Genomic DNA, 12,127 nt, shown 5'->3' on the forward strand with positions numbered 1-12,127 from the left:
TGGTCTTGTTTTAACCTGTCGAAGTGTCTTGAATTACCGAGATACCGAGTCTGATCGGAACGTCTTGGGAGGAGGTCTATTCCTTCGTTGACCGTGAGAGCTTGTCATGGGCTAAGTTGGGACTCCCCTGCAGGGATTGAACTTTCAAAAGCCGTGCCCGCGGTTATGGGCAGATGGGAATTTGTTAATGTCCGGTTGTAGATGACTTGAACCTTAATTAATTAAAATGAATCAACTGAGTGTGTTACCGTGATGGCCTCTTCTCGGCGGGGTCCGGGAAGTGGACACGGTGTTGGAGTAATGTTTGCGCAGGTTGCTCTCTAGTTTCTCGCCCGCGCTTTGCCTCCTCTTCTCGCTCTCCTTTGCGAATAAGTTAGCCACCATACTTGCTAGTCGCTTGCTGCAGCTCCACTCATATTTTACCTTGCCGTACCTATAAGCTTAAATAGTCTTGATCGCGAGGGTGCGAGATTGCTGAGTCCCTGTGGCTCACAGATTACTATTACACCAGATGCAGGGCCTGATGATTCCGCTCCAGGAGACGCGTATGAGCTCAAGTGGGAGTTCGACGAAGACTCTCAGCGATACTATGTTTCGTTTCCCGATGATCAGTAGTTGTGCCCAGTTGGGGGTGAACGGGACCGTTGTCGCATGTTGGGTTCTCTTTTATTTTGGCGCCGTAGTCGGGCCTTGAGCGTATGGATGATGTAATGTTATTTATGTACTTTATTGACGTGGCGAGTGTAAGCCAACTATGTTATCTTCCCTTTTATTATTACATTACATGGGATGTTTGTGAAGATTGCCTAACTTGCGACATATGCCTTCAATGCGATTATGTCTCTAAGTCGTGCCTCGACACGTGGAAGCTATAGTCGCATCGAGGGTGTTACAAGTTGGTAATCAGAGCCTTCCCCGACCTTAGGAGCCCCATTGCTTGATCGTTTTTTTAGGAGCCGAGTTGTGTCTAGAAAAAAATTTTGAGTCTTTAGGAATTATATATCCGAGAGATTAGGAATTCTTTTTACTTCCCAGTCTCCTCATCGCTCTGGTAAGGCATCCTGACATAGAGTTTTGACTCTTCTCTTCTCAAATTTCACAAAAAAAAATTTAGGATCACGCGGGTATCTTGGAATCGTTCCGATGGTTTTATGATGAGAACATTGACTTGGTGCCTCCTGTTAGGGGTTTAGTGGAAGTGTCCCGGGGAGTTGAGCTCTGAGGTGTTGTCATCATAATTTTATCGTTGCAGTTCTGGAATACCTGAGTCTAGTACGCCGACATCGAAAATCTCTTTTATGCAGTTCGTTGGTGAGATAACCTCGACGCCACCCAGTACTGGGGCGGGAGTTCGGGAGTATCGCCATAACTTGTATAATGGATGCTTTTCGAAGGTTGAGGTAGATGGTTTCCGAAGGTTTCTTTGTTATGTGTTGAAGGATGGATACAGCTGGATGTAGGATTTGCTAGTTTGGGTGAGATATTATGCTTCCCCTGTATCCCCAACACCTGATTGCATAACCGGAAAGGTTCGGGAGTTTCATAGGTGGGAATTCTAGTAGCTCTAGTTTTTCTTCCACGGATATTGGTTTGAGATTGGGATTTCTTACCGATTATTCGTTCTTGATCCGTACCTTGTTGATTTATTTCTCTACCTTAATTCTACGTGGCTTCTCAATTTATGGATATGTGACCATTTCAAGTGGAATGCATTCGTTCATTTTGTTCGGATGTGAAGACTATATGTTGCAACTTTCATTCCGTTGGATTCAGCTGCAATATTCATCTGTTAATGTGCTAATGGTGGTCAACCTCTTCAGGATGGCTCCTCCAACGCGCACGACTCCGAATCCTGATCCGCCACCACCTCCACCTCCTCCAGAGGCATGGCAAGCTGTGATGGCCGCAACCAATGCAAACACACAGGTGATCATGCAAATTCTTCAAGTGCGCAATCAAGGCAGTCAAGGGAATCAAGGCAGCAATCTGAGTCACTTTGCTACACTCAACCAGTTCCTTGCTAACGGGCCAAAGACTTTCAGCAATTGTGTTGAGGCAACTGATGCTGACGATTGGCTTGTGGATCTGTGTAAGCATTTCGAGTGCAGTAACGTCAGGCCTGAGGACTTTGTGAAGTTCGCTTCCTTCCAACTCAAAGATCCAGCTGCAGAATGGTTCCAGCAGTACAAAGACTCCAGAGGTGGACGTGTTATCACTTGGGATGATTTCCGTCGAGATTTCCGAGCTCATCATATTCCGCAGAGCGTGGTTGAAAGTAAGCGTGAGGAATTCCACAATCTGAAGCAAGGCTCTTTGTCTGTCTATGACTACAACAAGTTGTTCCAGAAGCTCGCCCGCTTTGCCAAGCAGGACGTCCCTGATGAGAAGAGCATGATATATCAGTTCAGGGGTGGTCTCAGAGAAGATATTCAGCTCGCTCTTGTTCTCTTCGATCCCTTGAGATACGATGAGTTCTACAACATGGCACTGAAGCAAGAGTCTGCTCAGTTGAGGTGTGATGCTTCCAAGAAGCGAGTCAAAGATGTTACTCCGTCTTCCTCTACTCAAGTGGCCAAGCAGCAGAAGTTTTGGCTTCCTCCTCCTCCGTTCCGTCAGCCGTATCAGCAGAAGAGTAAAGGTGGCAGTGGTTCTTCCCACCCACCCAACCCTGGCTTTCAGAACAAGACTTCGTCTCAAGCTCCAAGATCGAGTGCTCCGTATCACCGTCCGCTTTCAGAGGTTACGTCCAACAAGTTCCAACAGAAGGGTCACTATGCCAACAAGTGTCTCAACCAGAGGCGTCTTCCTCCTCCTCCTCCTGTCAGATTGACAAGTACAGCTGTGGTCAAGCATAACCCCAAGTCTGCCAAGGTCAACTTGATGAATGCAGCTCAGGCAGAGGACTCGTCAGATGTGATCATGGGTAACCTTCCTGTTAATGATATTCCTGCAAAAGTCCTTTTTGACACGGGTGCATCGCATTGTTTCATCTCGAGGCCATTTGTTTCTAAGCATGAGTTGCCTTTGCAAGATTTGCCTAGACAGTTATCTGTTGTTTCTCCGGGTAAATTCATGAATGCAAGCGCTTTTGCCCCAGATGTTTCTATCACATTGGGCGATTACAAGTTTCTCTCTTCTCCGGTGGTTCTTGGTAACTCGGATATTGATCTTATTCTCGGAATGGATTGGCTTTCTAAGCACAAGGCTCAGCTTGATTGTGCAGCCAGGCAGATTCAATTGACTCATTCGTCTGAGGATGTAATTGTCTTTGCCGCTCGTGATGATACCATTCGTCTGTTTTCTCTCAATGAGAAGGGTGAATTGGATGCCATCTCTCAAATTCCAGTCGTTTGCGAATATCAAGACGTCTTTCCAGAAGAGCTCCCAGGAATGCCTCCGCTCCAGCCAGTTGAATTCGTTATTGATCTTGAGCCTGGTACGGAACCTGTGTGCAAGCGTCCTTACAAGCTCGGACCTGAAGAGTTGAAAGAGCTGAAGAAGAAACTCGATATGCAAGAGAAAATGGGTCTCATCCGGCCTAGTTCTTCTCCGTGGGGTTGTGGTGTTCTTTTTGTGAAGAAGAAGGATGGAACGGACCGACTTTGTGTTGATTACCGTCCAGTGAACAAGGAGACCATCAAGTACAAATACCCACTTCCCAACATCAATGAGCTGTTCGAACAACTCAAAGGTGCCCAAGTATTCTCCAAGCTTGATCTCCGTATGGGTTATCACCAGATCCGCATTCGTGAAGAAGATATTCCCAAGACAGCATTCAGAACAAGCTTTGGTTCTTATGAATACACTGTCATGTCTTTTGGCCTTGCCAACGCTCCTCCGACGTTCTCTCGCATGATGAACTTCATCTTCAATGCCTACACCAATGACTTCGTTTTGGTCTATCTCAACGACATTCTGGTTTTCTCCAAGAACAAGGAAGATCATGCCAAGCACTTGCGTTTGGTACTCGATAAGCTCAGGGAACATCAGTTCTACGTCAAGTTCTCCAAGTGTGAATTTTGGCTTGATGAGGTTCTTTATCTTGGTCATATCATCTCTGCCAAGGGCATTGCCGTGAATCCTGAGAAGGTGTCTGCAATTGTGAATTGGGAACCTCCTCAGAACGTGAAGCAACTCCGCAGTTTTCTCGGTCTCGCAAGCTATTGCCGAAGATTCGTTGAAAACTTTTCCAAGATCGCGAAGCCTCTGTCTAATCTTCTTCAGAAGCAAGTACGTTTGGTCTCCGGAGTGTGATATTGCTTTCAACACTTTGAAAGAGAAATTGATCACTGCTCCAGTTCTAACTCCACCTGATGAATCCAAGCCATACAAGGTCTTTTGTGATGCCTCTCTCCAAGGTCTTGGCGCAGTATTGATGCAAGAGAAGAAAGTGGTTGCTTATACATCTCGCCAGTTGAAGCCTAATGAGAAGAACTACCCCACTCATGATCTCGAGTTGGCGGCAGTTGTGCATGCTCTTTTGACTTGGAGACATCTTCTATTGGGAAGAAAAGTGGATATTTTCACTGATCACAAGAGTCTCAGGTACATCTTCACTCAGCCTAATTTCAACCTCAGGCAAACTCGATGGGTCGAAATGATTCAAGAGTATAATCCGAGTATCGAGTATACTCCAGGCAAGGCCAATGTGATTGTTGACGCTTTGAGCAGGAAAGCTTACTGCAACAGTCTGTTTCTCAAGCCTTATCAACCCAAGCTTTATGAAGCTTTCCGCAAACTTAATCTGCAAGTTGTTCCTCAAGGATTCCTCGCCAACCTTCTAGTCTCTCCTACCTTGGAAGACCAGATTCGCCAAGCCCAGCTTCTTGATGCTATGGTGAAAAGGTGAAGATTGGGATTGCCAAGAGTCAGCCAAGTACAAGTGCTACCGCCTTGATGACAAGGACACTCTCTTCTTCGAGGATCGTATTGTTGTACCCAAAGGTGACCTCCGTAAAGTGATCATGAACGAGGCTCACAATTCTCTCCTCTCCATCCACCCTGGGAGCACGAAGATGTATCAGGACAACAAGCAAGCTTATTGGTGGACTCGAATGAAGCGCGAGATCGCTCAATTCGTGAATGAATGTGATGTCTGCAAAAGAGTGAAGGCAGAACACCAAAGGCCAGCAGGTCTCCTCCAACCTCTTGCCATTCCAGAATGGAAGTTTGACCACATTGAAATGGACTTCGTGACTGGGTTTCCAAAGACCAAGCGTGGCAATGATGCTATATTCGTTGTAATCGACAAACTCACCAAAGTGGCTCACTTTCTGCCTATCAAAGAGTCGATCATTGCAGCTCAATTGGCGGAACTCTATACCTCTCGCATTGTCTCTCTGCACGGTATTCCTCAAGTGATCTCTTCAGACCATGGCAGCATCTTTACCTCGAAGTTTTGGGATTCTTTTCAGAAGGCCATGGGCACAAACATCCGCTTCAGCACAGCTTTCCATCCTCAAACAAGCGGTCAAGTCGAGCGTGTCAACCAGATTCTTGAAGATATGCTCAGGGCTTGTGTGATCTCCTTCGGCATGAAGTGGGAGGATTGTCTTCCTTATGCTGAATTCTCCTACAACAACAGCTTTCAAGCAAGTTCGGGAAAGGCCCCTTTTGAAATTCTGTATGGCAGGAAGTGCCATACCCCTCTCAACTGGTCTGAAACCGGCGAACGTCAGCTTTTGGGTAATGACTTAATCACAGAAGCAGAAGAAATGTGCAAAGTCATTCGTGATAAACTCAAAGCAGCCCAATCCCGCCAGAAGAGCTACTATGATAGTAAGCACCGTGATTTGGCTTTTGAGATCGGAGATCATGTTTACCTCCGTGTCTCTCCTATGAAAGGTACTCGTCGCTTCGGTATCAAAGGGAAGCTTGCCCCCAGATACGTGGGACCTTTCAAGATTGTCAGCAAGAGAGGCGACCTCGCCTATCAACTCGAGCTTCCATCAAACTTTGCAAATGTTCATGACGTGTTCCATGTCTCTCAGCTTCGAAAGTGCTTCAAGACTCCTGACAGCACCGTCAACTTCGAGGACATTGAGCACCCAGTTGCTATTCTTGAAGAGACTGAACGCAAGACTCGCAACAAGTCAATCAAATTTCTCAAAGTCAAGTGGTCACACCATTCCGACCGTGAAGCTACCTGGGAACGCGAGGATCACCTCCGTTCTAAGTACCCGGTGTTCTTTCAGTCCTAGATCTCGGGATGAGATCCTTTCGTAGTGGTGGCGTGTTGTAACTGTAACACCCCGGATGTAACTTTCCCAATTTGTACTCCAACTCTTGCCGTTTCCGGCGTTATAGTTATATTTATTTCCTCGGGTTCGGGTTTTGTCTCCGTGTGTTGTTGTCGTTTGTCATGCATCTCATATCATGTCATCATGTGCATTGCATTTGCATACGTGTTCGTCTCATGCATTCGAGCATTTTCCCCGTTGTCCGTTTTGCATTCCGGCGCTTCATTCTCCTCCGGTGGTCATTTCTAGCTTTCTTTCGTGTGTGGGGATTAAACATTTCCGGATTGGACCGAGACTTGCCAAGCGGCCTTGGTTTACTACCGCGTAGACCGCCTGTCAAGTTTCGTACCATTTGGACTTCGTTTGATACTCCAACGGTTAACCGAGGGACCGAAAAGGCCTCGTGTGTGTTGCAGCCCAACACCCCTCCAATTTGGCCCAAAACCCACCAAACTCTGCTCCATGTCCTAGCGCGTTCGATCACGATCGCGTGGCCAAAAACCGCACCTCATTTGGACTCTCCTAGCTCCCCCTATGCCTATATATACACCCCCATTCCAAATTCGCGGTTCCTCTCCCCCCTAACCCTAAATATTCCCAGATCCGCCGCTCCGGACATGTCCGGGTGGAGCTGGACAACGTCCACCACCACCGCCGCCCAACCGGGACGCGTCACGTGGCGCCCGGCGCCCGCCGCCGCCGCGGCCCGCAGGGGCCCGAGGCCGGCCCTCCCGCGCCGCCTCCCGGGCCGCGCCCCGCGCCGCCTTCCTCCTCCAGCCCGGCGCGCCCCTCCGCCGCGCCGCCACAGCTCGCCCTCAGCTCGCCGCGCCGCCATTGCCGGCCGAGCCCGCTGCGCAGCCCCAGGCCGAGCCGGCCGCGCCGCCCGCCGCCGCCTCCCGGCCCCGCCGCCCGCCGCCGGCGACCACCCCGGCCGCCTCCTCCACGCCAGCCCGCCGGCGAGCGCCGGATCCGCCGGTGAACAGTGCGCGAGATCCGATCCGGTTCGCAGCTACAGTAACCCTAGATCTAGGTCATTTTTTTCCTAAGTCCTGAAATCTGCAGATCCAAGTGCCTCTGTTCGGGGCCCCGTAACTTTGCATCCGTAGCTCCGATTTGGGAATAGCATATCAAAATGTTCATCTCAGAGAGTGCATCATTTCATTCCATTATTTCATTCCATTGCATCATTTTCATTTGAGCTCATCTTGATGCCAGAAATGCTGTTAGAAGAGGGCTACTTGAGTTAATTGTCAGATCTGTTACTCCGTCTAGCACTTTGGTCATTTTTGCCATGATTAATGTGTGCATGCTATGCCCGTGACTTCTTCATATGTTTTGTTAAGGGTTTTGTCATCTATCCAGAGGTGCAACCCATGTATTTTTAAGATGTGTGTGGTGACTTGTGCAAGCTTGCAAAGTGGTGCACTTGCTAATTCTGTTCTCAGGGACTTAGTGATTTCACTAAGTCCTGGGATTTTTTAGTTCATGATGCCATATGTTCTTGTTGTTTCCTAGTGATCCGTGCCTCTTTTGAGGATGATCAATAAGGGAGTTTTGTTAATCTTGTAGTGCTCTATCCATCCATGTCTTTTTTTGCAATTATGGAGAACCCTAGCTTGAGTCAATCGAGCTCTACTTTTGCTTCGTGGTGAATCTGGGCAGATCGTCAACTTGTTTGCGATTTTGCCGATGTTATTATAATTGATCCGTGCATGCTATGCTATTGTTCTTGCAATGTCTAGCTTTTGTTTTGTGCCTTCTTTTTGGGTGTATGCTTGTCTTGCCATGACTTGCACCGTGGTGAGTGCATCGAGCTCGTAAACATGCCTTCGTGAGTTATGTTTCAGCATGTCCCAGTTTTCACTAAGTCTGAAAACTGATTATGTTTTGGCTATGTTCACGTGCTTGCAATTGTATTTTGTGATCCCTTTTGGGTCAAGGTCACTAAGGGACTTTTGTTAAGCTTGTTGAGTAGCGCCATGCCATGTCTTTCTTTGTCATGTTCAGGTCATGTAGCATGTTGTTTTGTTGCTCCAAAGAGGGCTATATGATCTGAAATTCCAGACAAGTGTTAATTTCACTAAGTCTGAGATCTGTTTGCCATTTGTGTTTTTGCCATGCTTGTTTGAACCTCCTAATGGATGAATTGGCCGTAGGTCAGTGCTAGACTTTTGTTAAGCATCTTGTGTGCATCCCTACCATGTATTTATTTGTCATGTTTGGGTGCTGTAGCATGTTCATTTCATTGCATTTAGATGCCTACTTGCTGTAAATCGCAGACCGGTGTCATTTTTGAATTGCTTGCCATTTCCAAACCGTAACTCCGTTTTCGGCGTTCTTTATATCGTTTTCAAGCGATTTCATCTCATATTTCCAGTGGCACCCTTGGAATTCCATGTTGAGACCAGGTTCATGCATTTTCCTGTCATATCTTACATTTTGCATCCCGCATCGCATCCCGCATAGCATATCATCATTTCATCATATTGCTTGGTCTTGCACGTGGTTGATTGTATACTTGTTGCTTGTTTGTCTTGTTTGGGTAGAGCCGGGAGACGAGTTCGCTAACGAGGAGCCCGTTGAGTTTGCTTGTGAGGATCCAGTCAACTCTGACAATTGTGCAGGCAAGATGATCATACCCTCGAAATCACTACTATCTTTGCTATGCTAGTTTGCTCGCCCTTTTGCTATGCCATTGCTACGATGCCTACCACTTGCTTGAAAGCCTCCTAATTGCCATGTCAAACCTGTAACCCACCATTGTCCTAGCAAACCGTTGATTGGCTATGTTACCGCTCTGCTCAGCCCCTCTTATAGCATTGATAGTTGCAGGTGAAGATTGGAGGCCGTTCCTTATTGGAACATTTATTTACTTGTTGGGATATCATTATATTGCTATGTTATCTTAATGCATCTATATACTTGGTAAAGGGTGGAAGGCTCGGCCTCTCGCCTAGTGTTTTGTTCCACTCTTGCCGCCCTAGTTTCCGTCATATCGCTGTTATGTTCCCGGATTTTTGCGTTCCTTACGCGGTTGGGTTATAATGGGAACCCCTTGATATTTCGCCTTGATTAAAGCTTTTCCACCAATGCCCAAAATTGGTCTTACCATTTTCCACCTAGCCTTTTCTTTCCCTTGGGTTCTGCAGACTCAAGGGTCATCTTACTTTACCCCCCCCCCCCCCGGGGCCAGTGCTCCTCTGAGTGTTGGTCCCACCGAGCGATGTCCGGGGCTACCAGGGGCAACTCTGGGCTGGCCTACCCGACGTCTGGCTCACCTGAGTGTGCCCTGAGAAAGAGATATGTGCAGCTCCTATCGGGATTTGTTGGCACATTCGGGCAGTGTTGCTGGTCTTGTTTTAACCTGTCGAAGTGTCTTGAATTACCGAGATACCGAGTCTGATCGGAACGTCTTGGGAGGAGGTCTATTCCTTCGTTGACCGTGAGAGCTTGTCATGGGCTAAGTTGGGACTCCCCTGCAGGGATTGAACTTTCAAAAGCCGTGCCCGCGGTTATGGGCAGATGGGAATTTGTTAATGTCCGGTTGTAGATGACTTGAACCTTAATTAATTAAAATGAATCAACTGAGTGTGTTACCGTGATGGCCTCTTCTCGGCGGGGTCCGGGAAGTGGACACGGTGGGCCTCTTCTCGGCGGGGTCCGGGAAGTGGACACGGTGTTGGAGTAATGTTTGCGCAGGTTGCTCTCTAGTTTCTCGCCCGCGCTTTGCCTCCTCTTCTCGCTCTCCTTTGCGAATAAGTTAGCCACCATACTTGCTAGTCGCTTGCTGCAGCTCCACTCATATTTTACCTTTCCATACCTATAAGCTTAAATAGTCTTGATCGCGAGGGTGCGAGATTGCTGAGTCCCTGTGGCTCACAGATTACTATTACACCAGATGCAGGGCCTGATGATTCTGCTCCAGGAGACGCGTATGAGCTCAAGTGGGAGTTCGACGAAGACTCTCAGCGATACTATGTTTCCTTTCCTGATGATCAGTAGTGGTGCCCAGTTGGGGGTGAACGGGACCGTTGTCACATGTTGGGTTCTCTTTTATTTTGGCGCCGTAGTCGGGCCTTGAGCGTATGGATGATGTAATGTTATTTATGTACTTGATTGACGTGGCGAGTGTAAGCCAACTATGTTATCTTCCCTTTTATTATTACATTACATGGGATGTTTGTGAAGATTGCCTAACTTGCGACATATGCCTTCAATGCGATTATGTCTCTAAGTCGTGCCTCGACACGTGGAAGCTATAGTCGCATCGAGGGTGTTACAAGTTGGTAATCAGAGCCTTCCCCGACCTTAGGAGCCCCATTGCTTGATTGTGGGCGCCAAATCACCTTCTCCCCGGGAAGCTCCCTTCTCCCGAGCCGTGAAACCTCGGCCCCACCTCCATGGCGCCCCCCACCACACCAATTTCACAGCTGCCCTCCTCCCTAATGCCGGAGACGCTGTCCATTTGCCGTCGTGCACTGGGCCGTGTGCCTCTTACTCCGTGCTACTGGTGCTGCCTCGACGACGGCCGCGTGAACCGTACCGGAGTCGATTCACCCCCGCCGTTGTTCGTGGTGCCGGAGCGGCTCCAACTTCGGATCCGTCCAGAGTCCTAGCGCTATTTCTGCGTAGCCGTCGACCGTCGCGACATCGCTCTGTCCCTGCCGCCGGTCGCCACCGCAACCGCGTCGGCCTCACCGACTCGGCAGCTGGACCTACCTACTTCACCATGCCGCCAGATAGGTCGCACCCTCATCTCAAATCACTTTATTTAGGCGTCAGTTGTCTGAATTTTTATTCTGGGCCAATCAATTCCCAATGGAAGCAGCACCCCTCGAGGCGGCGGAGCTCCTAGGCTACCGGTTGGCTGGTGTCTAACGTAAGGGTGCGGGGCCGCAAGTTCACCGCGGAAGCAGCGCTTAGATGGCTATCTTTCAGAGTTGTGTGGGTTGAAGGTACTGCCGCCGCTGGATCTAGATGATGGGGATTCTTTGTGGATTCCTCAGGGGCTGCGCAACCACGGCAGTGCAGTGGGGCGGGGAGCGGGGTTTTGGCCGGGGCCACGAACAGCGGAGGCAGGCTGCTCTGCCGTTGGTTGCTGGCTCTTCGGGGAAGATTCCGAACAGTGTCAGCCGGGAGGCACAAGACAGCCAGCCATCCGGCGTAGATCGAACAGTACCAAAATAAAATAAAATCGTGTGACCCCAATTTAGTCTTCAGTCAAAAGACGTGTGACCACTCTCGTACCTTGCTGTTGATCTCTTAGTGTATTTCTTCCGATCAAAGAGATATGTCGTTCTTAACATTATGCGTTATCTGCATCTTCAGACATACTGTCTTCCGACTCACCGCAGCCGCTCGAACAAGGGGAGCATACACCAGAAGGGAGCTATAGTCCCCACTCAACAGTTCCCTGCATTGAATGCGCGTGCCCGACATGGACAGCCACAACAACTGCAGGGCCATCGACAAGTCAGCACATGATGCTCACTCCTATGGATGGCAGCCAGATAGGTTGTACCCTCATCTTACTTGTGTGCAACATTTATGGCTTTGTTATTCATCTAAGCATGGAAAATAGGTCATCACATTTCACTTTATATTCATGTTGATCTCTTACTGGTCTTGTTCAAGAGTTAACGTTGTTCCGTAGTTCAGCTAAGATACTTGTTCTTTAGGTAACGCTATTCCATAGTTATCATCCATCAGCCAATGTCCCACAGGTTGGTGATTATAGTATTATACCACTTCTAGTATTACCTATGTTGTTCTTTAATACTTTTGTGTGCCATCTAGTTAATCTCGAGTACAAATCATACATATTCTGTAGCTTTCATCTGTGTTCTCCCTTTAGTTTATGAGACCTGTTGCTGCTAGTTAACCCCAGT

The sequence above is a fragment of the Triticum urartu genome, chromosome 1 (assembly GCF_003073215.2).
Source record: "Triticum urartu cultivar G1812 chromosome 1, Tu2.1, whole genome shotgun sequence".
Classification (NCBI taxonomy): Eukaryota; Viridiplantae; Streptophyta; class Magnoliopsida; order Poales; family Poaceae; genus Triticum; species Triticum urartu.